Source organism: Ailuropoda melanoleuca, chromosome 4, assembly GCF_002007445.2.
Source record: "Ailuropoda melanoleuca isolate Jingjing chromosome 4, ASM200744v2, whole genome shotgun sequence".
Taxonomy (NCBI): Eukaryota; Metazoa; Chordata; class Mammalia; order Carnivora; family Ursidae; genus Ailuropoda; species Ailuropoda melanoleuca.
This window is the reverse complement of record NC_048221.1, coordinates 130216533-130239438: the sequence shown is the minus strand read 5'-3', so window position 1 is coordinate 130239438 and position 22906 is coordinate 130216533.

Below are 22906 nucleotides of genomic sequence, written 5' to 3'. Positions count from 1 at the left end.
ACCCATCTGCCCAATGATGAGGCCAATATCCCTAAAAACGATAGGACCTATTCCCTACCATCCTAACAGTCAGAAGCCCAGGTGCTTAGGGAAGTGGAGAAGGCCTGGCAGAATCAGGGGCCCTTGTTGTAGGATGGGGTGTCTTCACACCTGGGAAATGCCAGTAGCTCACTTCGATTTGGGGAGTAGAGAAAGCACTTGAAACAATAATTTTATTAAGAACACATCAATTTGAACTCCATTCCTCAGGATTGCCAGGCCCAGGGAAATGCAGGAGACATACTTCAGGGGTTCATATCCCTGTGAGTGTGAGGGCTCCTATGGCATCAGAAGATTTCAAAGCTTAGAGCCTCAATTGCCATTGTTTTGTGTGTGTGTGTGTGTGTGTGTGTGTGTGTATTTTGTTTATCCCCACAGTGTATGCATTTATTTTAAGGTTCTCATACATATATGGAAAACATACATTTTTTTTTAGTCCACAGATAATATTCGGTTTGCGCAAGAATGAACAGATCATTTCTGCTAATTCTACGGTTCTCAGTGGCACTGGGAATCATGAAGCTCTGACATTAGCTCCACTATTCAACCAGGCATAACAAAGTTTCTCATGATATATTGTGAAGACTGAAAAAAATAAAGGTTGATGTGAACGTAATAGGTGAATATGGATTGGAACAACTACTTCCAAAAGGTGCTGATGGTAATCAGGCAAACAGGACAGGGTCTCTAATGAGTAACTATCAGCTGTATCCTTGGTTGCCTTCTCTCCCGCCCTTGACCCCCCACTGACTCAGTGCATGAGCTGGGAAATGGCATTTTTGCTCTCTGAGCCTCAAGTTCTCCATACAGGACATGGAAGGTGAGATATGAGATACAACAGCAGTTCCAAATCTTTTTTGATTTATAAATCTCATAGAGATTTTTGTGAATGCTGAGAGCCATCTTTCTGGAAAATAGTTACATGTGCAATGTTTACCTATAATTCAGGGGACTCATGGATTTTCTGAAGCTGTAGGAACCCCTCTGGGTAATGACTACTGAGGTACCCCCAGCTTGGACACTATGGTTCTAGAGAGTCATACTTAAATGGCCATGGAGCCGTGGTGATTTCATTTTTATTTCAAGCACCTCCTTTGTAGAGATATAATAGGAACCCGTTCCAGGGAGGCATCTGGAAAGCATGTAGCATGACCTCCAGCTGTGTTCAGTTTCAGTTTGTTCCAGCTGGTGACCCTGCAGTGCTCTTTTTCTTCCCCGACCCAGACATGCTCTGTCTCCCTGGCTGCCCTGTACCTTCCCTGGCCTTGTAGGAATGATTGTGCCAAAGGCAAGATGACTACACCCAGAAAAGGGGCCTTATAGCGCTGTCTCATATTCGGGCGGCTTCTGCAGCCGAGGCAAAGCAGTTCATCCCCTCTTCCTTGATTTGATTCCCATGGCTTGTGGTTATTGGATTGGATAACACAGATATAGAACATTCCCATCATCACAGAAAGTATTATCGGACACAGTGATCTATACCTATATTCAGTCCATGCACACTCCGTGCCAGCACCTGAGTTTTGAAACTATAGAAGCAAATAAGACAAGTTCCAGCTCTCAAGGGACTCGTGGGGAGGAGGCAAACATCATACCACCACCCCTGAGGTGGAGACAGGAGGGAGATATTCCAGGCAGAGGCAGCAAACAGCATGTAAAAATGTACAAAGGCCTAAAAACATTGCACGTTCAGAGCATGAGGAAATTTCAGGGCATTCAAATACAGAGTAAACGTATCTATTGAGTAAGGAGTGGTGAGAGGAGCTGATAAACCAAGGTGCGAAGGCAGACAAGCACCCGATCCGGGGGTTAGACAACAGCCAGATCTGACGGATAGACAAGGATCAGATCTATATGCCATGCTTATTCGGTAGTTGCTTTACAAATGGTAATTCTTGCACAGCTTGATCTTTAATTAGCTTTGATTTCCTCAAGTGTGTTTTCTTAGAATCAAATTTCCCCCATCTCTGTCTGAACCTTATTATAGAGCCTTATCACAGAATTTAGAATCCTGAGCTCTGTCCTCTCTGTAGCTTGGCTGGTCATGCCTCCAGGCCCTTCCCCTTGGGCTAACATCTCCCATTATCATATTGTGTGGTTGTTGGAACCTACAACATATGAGGTAAACTTGGGTGTAGCTAAGCCTCTGGAAGCTCAGAGATATACCTTAAATTGACAATAAGGATGATGATGACAAGGAATGTGAAACAGGATGATGCCCAGAGAGAAACCCTTAGATGGTCACAGAAGGAGGATGAAGGAAAGCCAGTGGAAAACCAAGTAGAAAACAACAGCAGTTGGAGAGTACTCTATAGGAAGGATTCCACCAGCTCAGCATCTCAAAGACTGGGCACTTCCTTTCAAATGCACAAATTCCCCCATCTGTGGCTGAGATTCATTTCTGGGTGCCTGTCCTAATGCATCACGGTGGCCATTACGGACTACACCACGAAACCATGGCTGCATTTCAGAAAACATTACTGAGCATCTGATAGTGTGGTGACCTTGCTGGATTCAGTGGAGACCAAACTCATGGGTCTGTAGTGAGAAGAAGACTCTCATCATTATGATCCTGACCTCTGGAATATTCCTTGCAGATATAAAGCCCTTCCACTGCTGTCATCTCCTGTGGTCTCAACATATCCCTGCTAGGTAGATAAGATCAGATTTGTTATCCCAGTTTTTTGGATGGCAAAACTAAAGTCCAAAGATATGAAGTCACTTCCTGATTTCACAGCAAACTAGGGAGCTCGAGCCAGGGCTCTCATTTTCAAATCTAGGCCTTGAAATGCAGTCTCAGAAGGCAAGTTATGTAATTAGATCAAATTCTCCTAAAATCAAATTTCCCAGCACACTGGGATGAAATATCCAAGCTGAGGTTAAAAAAAACAAAAAACAAAAAACAAAAAAACAACTATGAGGTCCTTGACAATTGCATGTGGTTAAAAACAGACACAATATTCAAAGGCGCTCAAAGCCCTAAACACTCCTCTTAATGATCAAAAGCTAGAAACTGATTTCTTCTGAAAGTCATCAGATTAAAATGTTCAGGTGGCCATAGCCATCAATAGCCTTCCTGGTACATAAGAGTAAGGAAGAGTTTGAGGAGTTTAACTGTATGGTGACTTACATAACATAACATAACAACATAACATAACATAACATAACATAACATAACATAACATAACATAACATAACATAACATAACATAACATAACATAACAAAACATAACATAACATAACAAACAACAGGGGCACCTGGGTGGCACAGTCGTTAAGCATCTGCCTTTGGCTCAGGGTGTGATCCCGGCATTCTGGGATCGAGCCCCACATCAGGCTCCTCCACTAGGAGCCTGCTTCTTCCTCTCCCACTCTCCCTGCTTGTGTTCCCTCTCTCGCTGGCTGTCTCTGTCAAATAAATAAAACCTTTAAAAAAAATAACATAACATAATATAAATAAATAAATAAATAAATAAATAAATAAATAAATAAATAAATATCAGGGGTAAAAGAATAAAATGTTCTTTAAAAAGAATGGAAACAAAAGTGCGCCTATATCTTATCTCATCATTTCTGTGGGTCTGAAAATGCTGTGGCAAAACTCACAGTGGCTCACATTGAGCTGGACGCTGCAAAGCAAACACTAAACAGAGACCAGGTCTGTTTTGAGCCTTCATCAAATCACAACTGCGTGATTGCAAATAAATCCCAGCACATGTTGTTTTAATTAATGGCAAATAATAAGATAACAGTCACAATCGTGGGGCTTAACCAACCATACAGTGAAGCATACATTTGTTTTCAATTAGAGTTAAAATGTATCCAGCTGAATAGAGCTTAAGTGGTAATTACATTCTTTACAAGTTGCTAATAATCCCTGGAATGGCCACTCTAATAAAAATTTGCCTCTAATGGGTACATGTCCTGCTTCCTCACAATGTCAAGGCCAGTAAAGTCATTAGGGGCACCAGCGGCCCAAGCGTCTATCTGGAGCTTCAGACTTCTGTCCAAAGCCCACACGTGAGCCCCTCACTGTGTACTTAACATGGGAGGCAGCATGCTCATTTGATTGTGGTTTTATGCTCTTTCCCAGGAATGCCTCCCAGGGGCAATTCTGCTATTAAAGAGTGGCTATTTGTCATTTCCTATAAGGTGAGGCCTTCGACAGACTCTACAGAAGAACGCAAAGGGCTCCACGCAGCCATCCTGGCTACAGGGACTTTGCTTCATTTTGAGATAGTCACTGACCTCCTTCCAGGACATCAGTCTGTGTTTAACGGGTGGGTGGTTGTAGGACTGGACTGGCCATAGCGTTCCAATCCAGGAAAATATGTCTGGGTGCACACAGTTTGATAAAGTGCTTTTAATGTTAATGAGTCAGAATAAAAATCTGAGGCTTCACATTATATGCTCCCTTTCTTTCTCTTCTCTCAGGACTGGTTGAGCCAGCTGTTAGCAGTGCTTTTCTAAAGGGAAAGGTAGAAAGTTAAAGCAATAAGCACATATAAAACAAATAAATGGGAATGGAAGTAGTCAAGAAGAACAGAGGGCAGGGAGGTGACTGCACTCCCAGCAAACGTGATGCTCTATCCGGTAGCCATGGCAGGGTTTGGGCAATGATTAGGTTTGTATTATAAATTCAAAAGGTACAGTTGGCCACTTTTCACTCCCAATAATTGACATCTTTAAATGAACCCTTCCTTCTTCATTTGTCTGGTGTGGGAGGGGTGCAGGTTGTATGTGGTCTAGCATGGAGTGACTCTGGGACATTGGGCAATTACTGTCTCCTCTTTGGGTCTTCACTTTTTCATCTTTTAATAATTGTAAAAGTACTTCTCATCTCTGACAATTGTGATTCCATGAAATTACAGCTCAGATTAAGAAAGTCTTCTCATGATTAACAAGGTCTAACAATCCAGTCTTTCTATGGTAGTGACTGATTTGTTAGTAGACTTAATAACTCTACGCGTTATATAAATAGAATAAGATAGATGTATTCAAGGCTTCCACCCACCTCCTACTTCTAGGATTCTGTGGCAGTTTTGTATAGTCATAATTCACTCCTGCCTTGTGCCTTCTAGTAGCAGGTGCTCAGGCTTTTTTCTAATGGACATATAATTGACATATCACATTAATTTTGTGTGTACAACATAGCGATTTGACACATACATTGGGAACTTAGAAGGGAGTGGTACAGTCACAGAGTAAGTCGTCACAATGGCTGCAAACTGCAGCCACATGCCAGGCAGGTGCTGGAAAGATAGGATGGTGTTGGTTGCTACCTGCTTTTCTATGCTTACTCCACCACCTATTCCCCAACCATGCCCCTATCATCATCACAGAACATGGCGGCTCACAGTGTCCCCAACATTATCCCACCCACTGGAATTTAATTTAGTTTTCGCTTGAATCAGATTCCATTCATTACATAGATTCTAATTTGGACCAGACTGAATTGTCTCATCCCAAACTATCTTTTGAGCCTTTTCTTCCACTGACCCCCAACATGTACTCAGAACTTCAGCCAGATATGATAGCTTGTACTATTAGTTTTCTATCTCTGTGTAACAAATTACCATAAATTTGGTGATTTCAAGAATAACTCTTGGGGTGTCTCGATGATGCAGTCTGTTAAGGGTCTGACTCTTGGTTTGGGCTCAGGTTGTGATCTCAGGGTCGTGATCTCAGGGTCGTGATCTCAGGGTCTGTGCTCAGCTCGGAGTCTGCTTAAAGACTCTCCCTCTGTCTCCATCTGCCCCTTCCCCCACACTCTCTCTCTCTCAAATAAATAAATACATATTTTTTTAAAAAATCACAAATAAATAAGGAACATCCCTGTATTATCTCGTCATTTCTGTTGGTCTGGAATCCAGACATGCTTAGCTGGATCCTGTGCTCAGGGTCTTACAAGGCTACAGTCTAGTGTCCTCCATGCTGCTTTCCTTTCTGGAGTTCGGGGTCATTTTCCAAGCTCACCTGTTTGTTGGCAGACTGCAGTCCCTTGCAGCTGTAGGACTGAGATTCTGCTTTCTTGGTGACTGTCAGCTGGGAAATACTCTCAGCTCCTTGAGGCCCAAAGTTCCTTGCCAAGCAGACATCTCAAAAATGGCAACTCACTTCTTCGAATGCATGATTATCACCTTATTCACCCTATAACATAATCTAATCAGGAGCGGCATCCACCACTCTGACACAGTCTATTGGCTAGAAGCACGACACAGGTCCCACCTGCACTCTAGGACAGGAAGTTATCCAAGAGTGTGTTTCATTGGGAACCATCTTAAAATTCTCCCCCAAAATGATCATTCTCAGAGCACTTTTCTTACCCCTTTTAGACAGATTTTACCTTTGCCTAATAAGTGGCTTCACCTTTCTCTGTCAGCCCCTAAAACCACCACATTCATAGATAACTAAGTTTGTCCACCTTCCCTTCTGGGTTTCCACTGCATGTATAATCTTCTGAGCTCATTTACTCATTATAGTTTACAAGATCTTCTCCCCAGGATACACCTATCTCCTTCAAAGGAGGGATTACATTCAATCTCATATCCCCTCCCCCCTACCCTCCACCAGCACACACTGCACCGTGTTTTACACATAGGTGGTAGCTGGCAAATAAATGTGAGTGGAATTCAATAAATTGAACCAAAGTGTAGAATTACAGACTCTGCAAGGTTGGAACAGAGCTTCGAGGTCAGCTAGACCAAACTCTTCCCCTTATTGCTCTTGGCTGGAGGTTATTGGCATTTCTTTGTGCTTCTATGTTCCATCTGCTATCAAACATTTTTATGACATTTATTTCCTCATTATAGTCCTTATTGTGCTTTTTTTTTAAATGTATCTGTGAGGCACATGAGAGTTGGAAATTCTCCCTCCCCTTGCAATCCTTCCTTCCCCGAAGTCCCAGCCTCCCTATGCCCGTGGCAGGCCTCCCAGGCTCCCGAGACAGCGTCACTCCCTGCTTCCCTCTATGTCTCTTCTGTGTCCTCCACACCTCCATCATCAATTTCAAACTTCCTGTCCTGACATTCAAGGCCTCCTTACACTTTGAGGCTGTCTTTATCGCCTCCCTTATTTTCCCTGTGTCTCCCTCCCTAGCTCCCACTCCAAATTCTGGGCATTCCTCCAAGTTTCTCCATATTCCTGGAACCATCATCCCCCATGCTCCCCCTTCCCTATTTCCCCCATCATCTGTCAAGCTTTCTCTCATTTCTCTTATCTTCCCCCTAAAAAACTTTGAAGGAACTCTCCTTTGACACAATAAGCGGATGGATATTTAATGTTCTATTAGCAAACGTTTGCCAATGGTTGTTAACCATTGAAATATACACGGGACAGATGAGATAATACCTTGATGTTTGCCCCAGCGAATCATAGGCAGCTTCCAATGTTGAAAGTGGTGATGTAGGAAGGAAGCCTACAGTGGAATAGATTTAAGGTGTCTTGATTTGCCCATGGGACTAACTCAAGAAGTTGAGAATTTGGGATTTGCTCTATCACTCAAATAGGTCTTTCATCATTCCAGCTAAGGGGTAGGTTAGGCCTCCAAGGTATTTTTAAGGTTAGTTCTCACAGTTACCAGTTGATTTGGGATACATATGTAAATCCCTGGCTGTTCATTTCTTTACTTCCAAATGGAGATGATCTTAATGATAATACCTAATGGTGTCAGTTAAATAACTTAACATGTAAAAAAAATGCAAAAAATTTAAAATGTGTGTAAATGACACACTCTTTCCTAGTGGCTTTTCTGCCTGCAGCTTGTGTCAGGTAGTCAGCTGTGATTAAGTATGGGAGAGCCACTTCATTCCCTCGGGACTTTGATTTCTTCATCTTTAAAACTGGGGTAATAAATTCCTGCCTTATAAATTTCAACAAGCTGTTTTGAAAATACCATAAGAGAAAAGACATGGGCATTTTACCTATGAAATGTGGGGAAATGTCGTTTTCATCATGGTTGGCAACATCACAGGCCCCATAAAAAAGTAGCATGAGCCACCTAAGTCCCCATTCTGTTTTCTCTGCCTGGAATGCTCTCCTCCCCACGACTTCCCCACCTCACCTGACTCATTAGTATTCATATTTCAAGTCCCAGTGGTCCTCTCATCCCCTCTCTGAGCCTCCAGTGCAGGCCAGCCATCTCCAGACCTCTCATTCATTGTATCCCCCAGTGCACTGACCCTGGACTGCCATGGCGCCCACTTGGGGACACCCACCCAGAGATTTATTTTTAGAAGCTGTCACAACTTGACCTTGCCCAATCGCAGGGAAATGTCTGAACACGATCCTTAATTTCTCTCAATCTGAAATTTTCAAGTCCCTGGTTTCATAGATGTCTTCTACTATTCTCCGTACTTGCAAGCCATGGGCCACAAGTGTTGCTACACAGACATGTTATTATATTTTTATTCTATAAAAATAAGTTTGTTTACATAATGATGATTTTTGATACACAAGTGCTATGCCATTCTGAGACAGATCTATAGAAATGAAAACACTTAGTTAAAAATCGCCAGATCCATAAATTTAAAACTTGATTTTGTTTGACATCTTTAGATTTCTTTTTTTTACTGAAGATGCTTTCCAAATTGAATACTTCCAATTTTATTCATCAACAAAGCATTTGAACCTCATTTTATTGACTTTTTTAGGTGAAATCCTTTTGAGAGTTTTAAAGCTTCAGGGCAATCTGATGTGGAAGTCTCTCCCAGCTGACTTTCTTTTATCTTTAATCTTATTCTTCTGTTAGCTTGTGTTTAATATCACAGATTCAAATCATCAGCAGAAAAATACAACTTATCTCTACAGTTTCCGAGTTTATCCCTCACTTTGTAGTGAGGCAGAAAGAAAAGACATACCATATTGTCTAAATATGCAGATTTTTTTTTCTCTCCAACCTAATTCCCTTTACCTCCAAAGGCAATGGCTATTTTATAAGAAGTTTGAATCAAATTCTCTGAGTTTATCCATCAACTTGTCTACAATATTTCTGATTCTATTCCAGTCTAGCCTCCTTTTACTTTTCCAAATTGTTCTTACTCTTTTTTATTTACTTTTAAAATTGCAGTAGGAGACTCATTTTTAATGTGATTGGTCCATTGTTCATCCATGCCCTCTTTCCACACTCTCCTCCACCCCACTGTCATTAAATGAGGTTAGGGCATAATTTGCTGATTTGAAGATTTTAGTTACTGGTAACTGAGTAACAGAAACTCTGTGCCAGGTTGTTCCCAATTGTCTTCAAATAAAGCAGTATTGCAACTCTAAATTAGAATTATTTAATTAATTAATTAATTAATTAATGTATTGAGTATGGTTGACACACAATGTGACGTTAGTTGCAGGTGTAAAACATGGTGATTCAATTTCTCTATTCATTATACTATGCTTACAAGTGTAGCTACCATCTGTCATCACCCAACATTATTACCATACTATTGACTATATTCCTTCTGCTGTGCCTTTTATTCTCATGACTTATTCATTCCATAACTGGAAGGCTGTAGCCCATAAATTAACATTATTTAAAATATTAATTAGAAGCTTCCCAGACCCTCGGTCTTTCGGAGAACTTATGGTTCAAGCAGACTTAGCTCAATGAACCCAAAGATCCGGCTTCCGTAGGTACGATCCAGAAACAGGAGGAGAGAAGCACCTCAGGGCAACATCTGGGAATATTGCTTTTCTACTGTTTGTAACAAATTACCACAAATTTACCAACTTCAACATCACTAATTTCTATGTCACAATTTCAGTAGGTCAGAGGTCTGAGCACAGGGTAATTGGGTTCTCTGCTTGGGGGTCCCACCAGAGGAAGTCAAGGTAGGGCCAGGTGGGGCTTTAATATGTAGGCTCTGGGGAAAACTCTGCTTCCAAACCCATTCAGGTTGTTGGCCAAATTTACTTTCTTGTGGTTACTGGTTAGACAAGGGTCTATCTCCTTGTTGGCTCATCTGTCCACCAACATTCCCCCTCCTGCTTTCCACCTGGCCCCTTCACCTTCACAGCAGCTGCCCTCACTCTCCAAATCTCCAACCACCCCTCTGCTTTTAAGGATTCATGTGATTATGTCAAGCCCACCTGGATAATCTTGTTTTAGGGGCAACTGTGCCATACAGCAGAACACAAAATCACAACATGATATATCATCATATTCGCAGGTTTGGAAAATTAAATCAGGATATTTAGGAGAGGAGGAGGTCATTTCAGAAATTTTGCCTACCACACTGAGGCCTGTTTTGTTCTGGTTTATGAGATGAGGAAGTTTCAGAAACCAAGAGATGCCACGTGGAAGATGACACCCCCTGAGAATAAGAAGACCTTGAGCGAGAAGTTTCCAATAAACAAATGGGAAAATTTTAGACTGCGTTGATAACTTTTCTGCAGTTGTTGCTGGAATCAANCCTTGAGCGAGAAGTAAGTTTCCAATAAACAAATGGGAAAATTTTAGACTGCGTTGATAACTTTTCTGCAGTTGTTGCTGGAATCAAACTATAGGAAAGTCACAGATGATCAAACAAGGAGAGAAAGAAGAAAGGAAAAAATAAACAAAGTTTTGTTAGAAAGATTCCAGAAATACCAGGCCTGATTTTAAATATACTGACATGAACATCAAGAAACAAATGAAAAAGATGAGCCATGAAGGGAGACCGTGCAAGTGAATAATCAGCGAAGAGGCTGGGAGAACAGAAAGCAGGGAGCCGATGAACACAGAACAGAGAGTCCTGGATGAGAATTCGCAGATGAAGGAAAACACAAGTAAACAAATGCCCAGCTCAGAGCCAGCAAGCTGCTTCAAGGCTGAGACAGTTCCAAGATCCAGAAAAGGGGGATAGCGATGGGAGGGAGGAACCAGGACATTACACTGTAGCTCCGTCTGGTAGACTGTAAGGAGAGAATCGTATATTAGCTATGAGTAGTACAGCAGAATGATCCCATTGAAAAGAGATATAGGCAAAAGGTCTGAAAATTAGATATCCTGTGCTAGGCATCTTTTAGTCTTCAGAGATTCCTATGACTACAGTCATGTCCTTACCTTATACCTAATTCTAGAAAAATGAATTGTAAAATATTAAAGATGATAAGAATCGTTAGGGATAGTCTGACCTCTTCACAACCTGGTAAGTCAAGGACCGGAGAAGGGAATAAACATGTCTAGGTCAAGACTAGCCAGTTCTAGGGATCTCAACCCTCTACTTCCCAGCCCAGTGCTCTTCCTAGCACAGGGGCTGCAGTCCTCTCTTTTAAAACATAAGCAAGCTAGGGCACCTGGGTGGCTCAGTTGGTTAAGCAAATGCCTTTGGCTCAGGTTATCACCTCGGGGTCCTGGGATGGAGTCTGATCCTGGGATGGAGTCTGGCTTCAGGATCCCTGCTCAGCAGGGAGTCTGCTTCCTCCTTCTCCTTCTGCCCCTCCCCCTGCTTGTGCTCTCTCTCTCTCTCTCTCCCCTCCTTCAGATAAATAAATACAATCTTAAAAAGAAAATAAGCTAGCTATCAAAGATAAATTTTATGCCATTTAGTGAATAGCATCTGAAAAGTAGGTTTTGCCCAAGGTTGGGTATTTTTTAAGAAATCACTGTGGGTGTTCTTTTAGTATTTTTACAAGCTCATTCTTCTATGTTCCATGCTATTACTACTCCTCCTTAAGAACAGCATTCATTTTAGGGCATCTGGGTGGTTCAGTCCGTTAAGCTTCTGACTCTTGATTTCAGCTCAGCTCATGATCTCAGGGTGGTGAGATCGAACCCCATCCAGCATGGAGCCTGCTTAAGACTCTTTCTCCCCCTCTCCTTCTGCCACCCCCCCAAAAGAATAGCATTCATTTCTTCATGCAGGGAATTTTGGAATAAAATTTTAATTTTAGTTCAATTATCAATGGCTTTTAAATAATAAAGATATCTGTGTTGGTCAAAGTAGGTCTTAAATTTAATCGAACAATTCTCTTCAAATAACTTTATATGTTAAAAAAAGTTTATCCCCCATCAAGTGCTTTAACTTGCAATGTGGATTATTGTGAGGAGATGTGAGGTCTATGCATGAATTCATACAACCACTCGGCAAATAACTAGTTGTATGAAAATACCTAAGACCCTCCATTGTTGGGCCTCAGTTCCTCACCTGTGAAAGGTGAAAGTAGGAGTAGACTATTTATACTCTCCCTTTCAGTGCTAATAAACAATGAGTCTAGGAATATACATGCCACAAGACAACTATTGGGCTGCACACTGCAAAATTCAAGGGAGTGCCGTTCTCACTGCAGTCCGTGTGAATGCCCCCCTCTGGAGTGGTGGAATATGAAAACTGCAATGTTACATATGGTGTTAGATGGGAAAAATGCATCTCAAAAGGAAACATCACAAAAAATGGAAGATAGTATTAGACCATCCAGCCCGATAAAGAACCATCTCACATTTGGCTACAATGCTCCAGAAATCCCCCGTGTTGGCTGAGAAGAAGAGAAGATACTCCCTTTCGTTCTGGCTGAGAAGAGCCCTGTTGCTATTGAGATACCATCTTCCTGTAGTGAGAATCCTCCTGGATGGCCGTCCAGCTTGCAAGCCGGGGCATGGGAAAGAACCCAACAACAGTTGGAGAAAGGGGAGTGTGGTGATGAGCTCAGATGTCTAAACATAGATAGAAGAGAAGCCAAAAACTGAGGAGGAGATTAGCCAGGGAGCAGTCCAGTGAGGGGCTGTGTATCCTGTAGGCATGGTGACAAAAAGCAAGAATTAAAAATCTCAAAATTCATCCAGCCAATAGTATTAAGAATAACATTTTCGAACTAAGAAGAACGTGAGTTAAAGGTGTATCCCCACATGTGCATATCTTTTTTTTAATATTTTTTATTATATTAGGTTAGTCACCATACAGTACATCCCTGGTTTTTGATGTAAAGTTCCATGATTCATTAGTTGCGTATAACACCCAGTGCACCATGCAATACGTGCCCTCCCTACCACCCATCACCAGCCTATCCCAGTCCTCCACCCCCTCCCCTCTGAAGCCCTCAGTTTGTTTCTCATAGTCCATAGTCTCTCATGCTTCATTCCCCCTTCTGATTAGCCCCCTTTCTTTATCCCTTTATCTTTCGATATTGAGTCTTATAATGACCAACATCAATTTGAGTTATAATCTATGGAAAGATCCTTTTCAGATTTTGAATTTACCTTGGGCAATTAAAGTACTGATGGCAGCTACTTGAGGCCTCCATTCTAAGACAGGCAGGGACATTAACAGAGTTATGGGTTAAGGGAGACAGAGGGGGAAAGAGAGAAAGAAAAATTCAGGGGGAAAAAAAACACTTCAAGGATATTTTTGCAAATTTAATTTTATTTTAATATTCTCTAGTTTTATTTTAATGTTTTTTTATTATATTATGTTAGTCATACAGTACATCCCTGGTTTTCTCTAGTTTTAAAATAAAGAATCAAATAGGAAAGTCCAATGATTTTAAAGTTAAGGAATCAACTTCAGCTTGACTCACATCCCAAGGTGATCCATACACTTCAGGCTCTATAGCTCCTCAAATGTCAAATACCTCCCTCACCCAGGTCTAGACTGGTCCACTGGAGGGCAGGTGTCATTTCCCACTCTGAAACTACTGATCACACCAACAAGAATGACCCTTGCACTTCGGTACCTGGGAGTAAAGAAGCAATACAGAGAAGCAGCCACATAGAAGAAGGTCTTGCTTTGGTTTTGGGAAAGCATCTTCCCTGTAGCTCTTTGAGACTGTAGAATAAATATTAGAAAATTAAGCTGAAGTCACACATTTTTCTTTTATTTGTTTCTCAGAATCAAGCTATTGGCAGAGTGAACAATCATCATCAATGTATTCATTCAAAAACACATAATAAAAATGCATATTTTGAGCTAGGTGCTGGGAATGAACACATTTGAAAATGAACCACTCTTCTCATAGGAGTAGTGAAACAAGGGATGAAATTTAATGATTGTTCAGAAACCTTAATAAATAAAAAATGATACAAGATTTTTGATGCCATGGATTCCAGCCTATTGCAGTGGAGTGATGTTTTTTAATGTTCTTCCCACAGCTGACATGTAGCCACATGGGGACTAAATGAATTGAGATAAGAGCTGCAAGGTGCAGAGCACGGTGGCTCCTGTTATCAAATGGATGTGCCGTGGCACACCACAAGGGCTCCATAATGTCAGTACGTTAATTCGTGGACTTGCATATTGTCAACTGCCCGATTCCTTTTATTTGCTTTAAGTCCCCCTTTCTTACATGAATCATTTGTTCATGAAGATGCCAAGCTATGTATTTTCAGTACATATATGAAACATCCTGAAACAGATCCCATTTCAGTGATGCTACCCATTCCCTGCTTCAACCACCAAGATCTAAACGCAGAAGATGATACCTTAAGTCCCAATCCTGGGACTCGACAAATAGCATTAAACTCTAAGCAAAAATACAGTCATAAAATGCTGCTGTCTTCCCATGCAGTTATCTTTCCTGTGCCTCCTCACCCAAGTCCTCCACCACCCTACCTACTTCGTTTAAAATGTCAGTGTTTTGGGTATATTTACTAAGCCATCTACTTTCTGGCTCTAGGATTCAGTTTTGTTAGATCCTGTCGTCACCACTAGGCTGGAGGCCAATGTTTGTACTGGGTGGGAGTTGGAGGGAGGCATAAACAGAATCAACCCTCTTGTGCTTTAAAAATCAGGCTAGAATTATATACATATTTCATGTCAGAAAAATAAAATGTGTCTTGGCGGCAGATGGGAAGTTGGAGCGCGTGGTGGGGGAGTGGCGAATTGGCAGAATTGCTCCCTTTCTCCTTGGCCCCCCGCCTGACAATCATTCAACCTTTTACTCTTGGAGTCAGCTCCTTCTCCCCCTTCTGAGGCCTTCCAAGTGCTACAACTTCCTTGCCGTCACCCCTAGCATGTGGTCAGAGCTCAGAATGGCTTGAAAAGGAAGAGCGCTCTCACAAAATGGTGTGCGTTCCCTACATTAGGAGCCATGGCATCAATGGCGTGCATTCCCTAAATCACGTAAGACCTGTGTTCAAGTCACTGGAGTGAACCTCCTCCACTTGGCTTAGAAGAGAAAGCAAGGCTCTGATGCCAAGACCAATTCACACAGGATTAAATGATCTAAATGAGGACATGTTTAGGAATCAAACACTCCACCAGAAATGGACATCTTATTTCCCAGCTTTGTAGAGAACCACGAGTATTACCTGCTGAAAGGGTATGCTAAATTTCTCTCAGCCCCATCCCTTCCCTCCAGCCCCAGTGGTTCTGTTTTTCTAACTGCTGGTGCTTTCTAGGACCACCCAGGGCGGCAGTCTCTTCTCAGTGGTTATCTAAGTGAAATGTGGCCTATGCCCTAGTCCCTTTTACTAACCAGTGCTTCCCATTATGTTCCCAGGAAGGGTCACTCTATGATAAGAGGGCTCCTAAATCCTCAAACTCCTCAGAAAGTGTTCCTCCTACCCTTCAGGGTCTCAGAAACTCTAAAGACCTCTGATGGTGGCTCCTTGTGTTTATGTGACCCCCAGATATTGGTTTTAGGGGGTATAGAATAAATTTTTTAGACCTACAAGGCTTCTAGACCACTGTTTTCTTACCTTCCTTGAGAATACCCTCCTCCTTGAATGTCAGGCCACTAACAAGCTTTCCTCCTGTGTGGCTGTCATCTGTCAGCCTCTATGTTGGTCATTTCTTTATAATTTAGCACCTCTTGTAACCTGACACAACATCTTACTCTCCACATTAAATCCTAAAATGCAGTGGTGGCTTTACCAATCACAATCCTAAAACCTTGCTAATTCGAATGGCTTCAGACTCTTCTCCCCACCTATACAATTCACTCCAAAAACCACAAGCCAGACCCTGGAACTCATCTTCTCTTAAAACACCCTGACCCCCACCAAAATATCATCTTTGGAACCCCACCCTTCTCACTTTGTTCAAACAGTGCAACAATATAGTTTAGTAGAGAATGAGATCTTCCAAACTCAGGTGGTGTACCCAGATATCAAAATGGAAAAAAAAAAAAAAAACAAGTGTAGTTAACCCCAAGCAAAATATTTTGCTTGGAAAGAATAAAAAGCAGTGGGAAGAACAGGAAAAAAATACGAGCATCAATGGCCTTTCCTCCTGTTAGAAATGCCTGTACCCTCTGTATTGGGGAGACACATTCAGTACTCAATAGCAAATAAATTGGATGCATTCCACTCCTTCTTCAGGAGAAGGTAGCATTTCTGCTTAGCCTCCATAGACTGGCAAGGAAAGATAAAACTGGAATCCTCATGTATCATGATTTCTTGGGTTGTTTGTGGTAAAGGACCCACCTTGTGCCAGAGTGCCGGTGACTGGCCTGCCTACCAAAGGCAAAGTAAGGGTGAAGTGTTCCAGCCCACCACAAATGCGTGTGCACTGTCCCAGACTGCTACACTTTCCCCATGACACGATTGAAATAGGAGGCTGGGAAACTTGCCTTATCTAGAGTTGAGTCCCAGATCTTGGCATTGTCCAAAACAATCCAGGAATTCAAGTTACACTAATGCAATCTTCCTTCTTGTGCCAAAAACAACTTTTGATGGGTGTTCTACACTTACTCTGCAGGTCACACATTCTCCCCCAAATGTGAGTGTTGATGAGCTAACATCAGCTAATTTCCGAGAACTTTCAGCCCCAAACACTTCTGAATTTGGCTGATTTTTTTTTTTTTTTTTTTTTTTTTTTTTTTTTTTTTTTGGTTATTGAATGACTAGGCCTCCCTCAGCTCTGTGTTGTCAGCAGAATTAACCAGTCTATATCATCTTTTATAGATTGTGAACAGGGAGGACCTCAAGTCTGACCCCTGTCGGGCCCCAGTAAATCTCACAGTGCACAATTAAAGACACTCCTCTGGGCTTTGTTTTTCTACAAGTTCATCATCTGTTGTGCACTCTGGGTCCTCCCAAAACTTCTTTTCATCTGAGGCTCATGGTAAGATTTTTTTTTAAACATCTGCTGAAGATCCAAATAGGTTGTTACACTTCTTTTTTAAACACGAACCCCATGGGACTGCTTCTCCTAGACAACTTTTTTTTCCTACTGAAAGTGCACACACTTCGCTTGTTCTTTTATTTCTGTTTGAAATTCAGTTGTGCAAAGTGGGAAATAATGCAATTGCTAGCCCTACCTTTTTATACATCTGAGGACCACTTTGCTTTGTTATCGCTTGGGTTTAAAGACTCTCAGGAAAACTTGGAAATCTCTTGAGAACTTTGTTTCTTAAGATGGTGTACTTCTAGGGTCCATACAAAAGTTTTATTGTCATATTAAAGCCAATCTTTTAAAATAAAGCCTATCTTATAAAATAGGATGAGAAAAAAAAAATCACGTGCATTTTGCAGATAGACCAAGACTTCAGAGAGATTTTCTACACAATGCCTACTTCAGCCTCTCACCCCACAAGCTTTCAAGTTGTACGTTGTGTTTTCTCTTCAGGACAGAATATAGGAGAAGTGCTCCATTCAAAGCCCCTCACAGCAAAGATGAGGAAGAACAATGAAACAGGAAGGGCTTTGTCAATAATCATGTGCTAGTTGGGGGTCCCTTGGGCTTGAGCTCAGATCTCTTCTTTCTTATTGTAGAAAACAAAACAAAGAGGAAAACATTGGAAAATATAAAAAAATGGTAATGACAACTCACAATTCACAGACATGGATAACTCTTATTCATGTTTTGGTGAATGTCATTTTCTATTATGAAAAATTTATTTTATATAATTTGGATCATAACTATATATACTTTTGTATGGCTTTTTTAACACATAATAATATAACACAAGCACTTGCCATCATGAATAAAAATTCTAACATACTTTTGATGATTATCTGATGCTTTCTTAATATGCCATAATTCAACTAATGGCCTTGATTTTCTAGATATTTTGTATTTTAAATAATCTAACAGTTTAAATAAGCTATGTTTCAACAATGTTTTCTTCCCCGTATTTCATAATTAACTTTTAGGATAAATTCCTAAAGGTGTGAATTAAGAGTATGAATATTTTAAGACCTTTGATAATCACTGAATATTTTTTTATGGATAGCTTGTATCAACTCACATTTCCTTCAGGGATATGTTAAAACAACTAATTCATTAGACTGTCATGAGCATTAGTTATTCTAATTTTTTAGAATTTTTTTCTTATAAAATTCAAATGTACAGAAAAGATATGAGAAGAGTACAATAAACTCCTGCTTGCTTTTTGTCTATATCCACCAATTATTAATATTTGTTACATGTGCATGAATGATTTCAAACTCTATTATCATCATTATTTGCTGAACCATTTGAGAATAAGTTGCAAACCCTTTACTCCTAAATATTTCAATTTTTATCTTCTAAGAAAAACACTTTTTATATTGTATTTTCAAAGTAAGCACATTTAACATTGAGAAATCATTATTATGCAACACACAGCCCTGTATTTAAATTGTCCCAATACTGTTCTTCATAGCACTTTGTCTACTGATCTAGAATCCCAGCCAGGATAATGTACTGTGTTTTCTTTTCATGTCTTTTTAATCCCTTTAATTTGGAGCAGTTTCTCAGTCTTTAGTTTTCACGACATTGACACATTCGAAGAGTATAGACAGGTTGTTTTGTAAAATATCCCTCCGTCTGGGTTTTTCTGAGTTTCCTCATAATTAGGCTCAGGTTATGCATTTTTTTAAAGATTTTATTTATTTATTTGACAGAGAGACAGCCAACAAGAGAGGGAACACAATCAGGGGGAGTGGGAGAGGAAGAAGCAGGCTCACAGCAGAGAAGCCTGATGTGGGGCTCGATCCCATAACACTGGGATCACGCCCTGAGCCGAAGGCAGACGCTTAACCACTGTGCCACCCAGGCACCCCATCAGGTTATGCATTTTTGGCAAGTATGACACAGAAGTGACATTCCGTTCTCAGTGTGTTACGTCATGATGTCAGTTTGTCCTATATTTGGGGAGGTTGACTTTAATCACCTGGTTAAAGTGATTCTACCATGTTTCTCCACTGTAAATGTAGCTTTCCCTTTCGTGATTACTAAGTAACCTACAGGAAGATACTTGAGACGGAAGATACCCTGTGCTCAACAAGCTCTCACCCATGGGTCCCAGCAGCCATTTTGATATGTGTCTGAAATAATTATTACTTGATTGTTGCAAAACACTGATTTTTCTAACTCTGGAATCCCTTCGGCATTTATTATTTGCCATTTTACTTTAACAAGAACCTTTTTTGTATTTTTTATGTATGTATGTAGTCAGTCAAGCATTTGCTCACACACACAAGCACACACACACATATATAATTTAATTTAATTTAAGATTTATTTCTTTGAGAGAGATAAAGTGTGAACAGGAGGAGGAGGGGCAGGAGGAGAGAGAGAATCCCAAGCAGTCTCCCTACTGAGCGGAGAGCCCAGCACAGGGCTCCATCCCAGGGCCTGAGATCAAGACCTGAGCAAAAACCAAGAGCCAGACGCTTACCCGACTGCCGCCCAGGCACACTTCATTTATATTTTTTAGTAAATGGTTACATGGATTGTTTTTATATTCACTATGTTACAATCCACTACAGTTGTTATTCACTTTGATACTGAAATTATCCCTGATTTGGCTAATGGAAACCCTTGTTTCGAAGTTCTTTGGACATATCCCCATCCCTTTCTTATATTCTGGCTCCCCAACACCACCTCCCAACACACACACACACACACACACACACACACACAAAACCACATTCCAGTTTTGCTCTCATTCTGGAATTGGCCATTCATCCAAGAACCCTTGATTTCTTTTAGTGGAAAATAGAATTAATTCTGTTTTTTTAATGCAAAACATTTTGGTTTTAATTTATGTTTATTGGTTATTAGTGAAGTGAAATGTTTTTCAAGTATTTATTCCTTGCTTCATTTCCTCTTTTGTTATTGTCTTTTCAATTTGCGTCGTTTTCTTTAGAATACCTAGAATACACATTGAAGAATGACTTGGATTCTAACATTTAGAGGAAACCATTTGTTTCTTAGGGTAAATTAAATTTGTAATTTCATTGTTCTAAATGGTAAATTCCCCAAAAGGCTCTTCATAAAACTCTTGTAAGTGTGTTATAGAACCCAGTCACATTCTAAAACCCCATCCCTATGGTCAAATTCAGAACTTCAGCGTATGGGAGCTAAAACCATTCTTTGGTGCTTTCTACATTACAGTGGCCAGAGCCAAGATTTCCTAGGTGGTGGGGTATGTGAACTCTGTTTTGGTGAAAACAGCAGTGGAGCTTGGGGAGAGGAAGAGCTAAGTTTGAAGACAAAGGAATCCATGGCAGTGGAAGGAGGCATGTATGAAAGGGAAAAGGCAGGGTTATTCCAGAAGCTGCTGCATAGACAAAGGAAGGGCTCTCAAAAAATAGTGGTTAAAAGAGAAATCATAAACCAGAGTGGCAATTTATAAAGATCTGGTGATGGGTATTAAGGAGGGCACATCTTGCATGGAGCACTGGGTGTTATATGCAAACAGTGAATCATGGAACACGACATCAAAAACTAAGGATGTACTGTATGGTGACTAACATAACATAATAAAAAAATTATTAAAAAAAGAACTTTACTTTTATGAAGGACTACTGTAAGTTTGAAACATCTATAAACACATATCGATGGAACGGATCATCCCCTTGCTTCTTGTAAGATAAGCATACATATCTAAATTACATAGTGATCCCTCTTCACATGAAATTATAGTGAAATAATTAAGTAGAAGATTCTGTTTGGGGGCATGTCTATCAAGCATAAATTCACATAATGAACTGGAGATTTCATTTCTCAGATGTTCTGGGTGTTGGACACTCATCTCACCCACAAACATGGATGGCCTTGCCTGAGATGCAGGAGTAGGAAAACATTACCACGCCTGAGTCAACCTGTCATCCGGGCTCTCCACCCCATTGGCCCTTCAGTGGCCGTAGAACCTGAAATCTCTTGGCTTTCCTTTTCCTATGAGCTCACAGAATTTCATTGTCCGTTTAGGCAAATCTCAACCAGAGACACACCTGCCATCCAAATACCCACTAAGGTTTTCAGAGGGGAAGGACATTCATCGATTTTGCTTTCTCTCTGTTGCTTTACTTTTGTGACTGTATTCGCTTCTTGTTGCTCGCTGGATCCCCCATGTCCTTTCTTCTCACCAAGTCCTTACAGCCTCATCTCTACTACATTCCCATGCTAGCATCTCCTTTTAAAAATGATAAAACTAATTTTGCTTTTTTGATAATACTGCTGTTTCAGAAAATTTGGAAATTCAAAAAAATAAGTAAACAAACAAGGAAATATAAGCTACCCATAATTCTAGCATCCAGAATTAACCACTGTCCACCTTTCATCGTGTAACTTTCCATTCATTCTCTCTCATTCATACGTCTTTTCTACATGTCTTTAAATAATTCTTTCTCTCTCTGTCTCATTATCTGTATGTATATATGTACAAAGAGAGACAAAAAACAGGGAGCTAGTCTCTCCAAAGTGTGGTGTGCATGCACACACAGAGGAGCAAGAAATAAACTTCTGTTTTGTTAGGCCACTGAAAGTCCGGGTTTAGTTGTAAAAATAGAGATACTCTAACTAATGTAATTATTCAAGATAAGATAGCTGACAGATGGGTGTATGCAATTGGAAATGGAGGAATGGAGACTAGAGGAGAAAACAATAAGATATAATTAAATAAGGAGGGGCCATTGACACACCTGTAATAAGAAGGCAACCCTTCTCTGTGTGCTTCAGATCCAAATATATTTTTATTTAAATTCAAGTTAGTTAACATAGAGTGTATAATTAGTTTTAGGGTAGAGTTTAGTGATTCATCAGTTGCATATAACACCCAGGGTTTATTACATCAAGTGCCCTCCTAAATGCCCTTCACCCAATTACCCCATTCCCCTGCCCACCTCCCCTCCAGCAGCCCTCAGTTTGTTTCCTAGAGTTAAGAGTCTCTTATAGTTTGTCTCCCTCTCTGTCTTTATCTTAGTTTATTTTTCCTTCCCTTCCCCTATGTTCATCTGTTTCGTTTCTTAAATTCCACATATGAGTGAAATCATATGGTATAAAAAGCTTTTGTACCGCAAAGGAAACAATCAATAAAACTGAAAGTCAACCCACAGAATGGGAGAAGATACTGCAAATAACATAACAGATAAAGGGCTAGTATCCAAAATCTATAAAGAACTTATCAAACTCAACACCCCACCCCCCAAAAAAAAGATCCAAATATATTTTAAATAATTAACCAAGGATTGAGAAATCACGGTCAGTCTGCCAACAAGTCATTCCATATGTATATCCTTTCAAAAAGTATTTGTTAATTGCCCACTGGGTATTAGACCATAGGATGGGCAACAGAGATAGTGGCGGTCCCTTCACTCATGGGGCTTATAAATTGTCAGAAGAAAAATCAGCTTCTTTATAATAGTCTGTCAGGAAAAATAGCTCATTTCTACACAGGCCCTCTGGGGAAAAGGAAGAATTAAATGAAGAACTTGATTAGTCTCACATCTCCTTAAAGTCTACTCTGGTTGTTTTTCTCTTCCCCTGAAAAACTACTAAGATTTAAAATGGATTGGTCTTAAACTCTTGCTCTCTTTTTACTTTCAGTTTCTAAGAAAATTCTAAGATTCATAAAATTGATCAAATCTATCAAAAATTAGGGGGGAGAAAAGAGCCCATATAAAACAGTGATCAGAAAATCCATTCCCAGGGGTGCCTGGGTGGCACAGCGGTTAAGCGGCTGCCTTCAGCTCAGGGCGTGATCCCAGTGTTATGGGATCGAGCCCCACATCAGGCTTCTCCGCTAGGAGCCT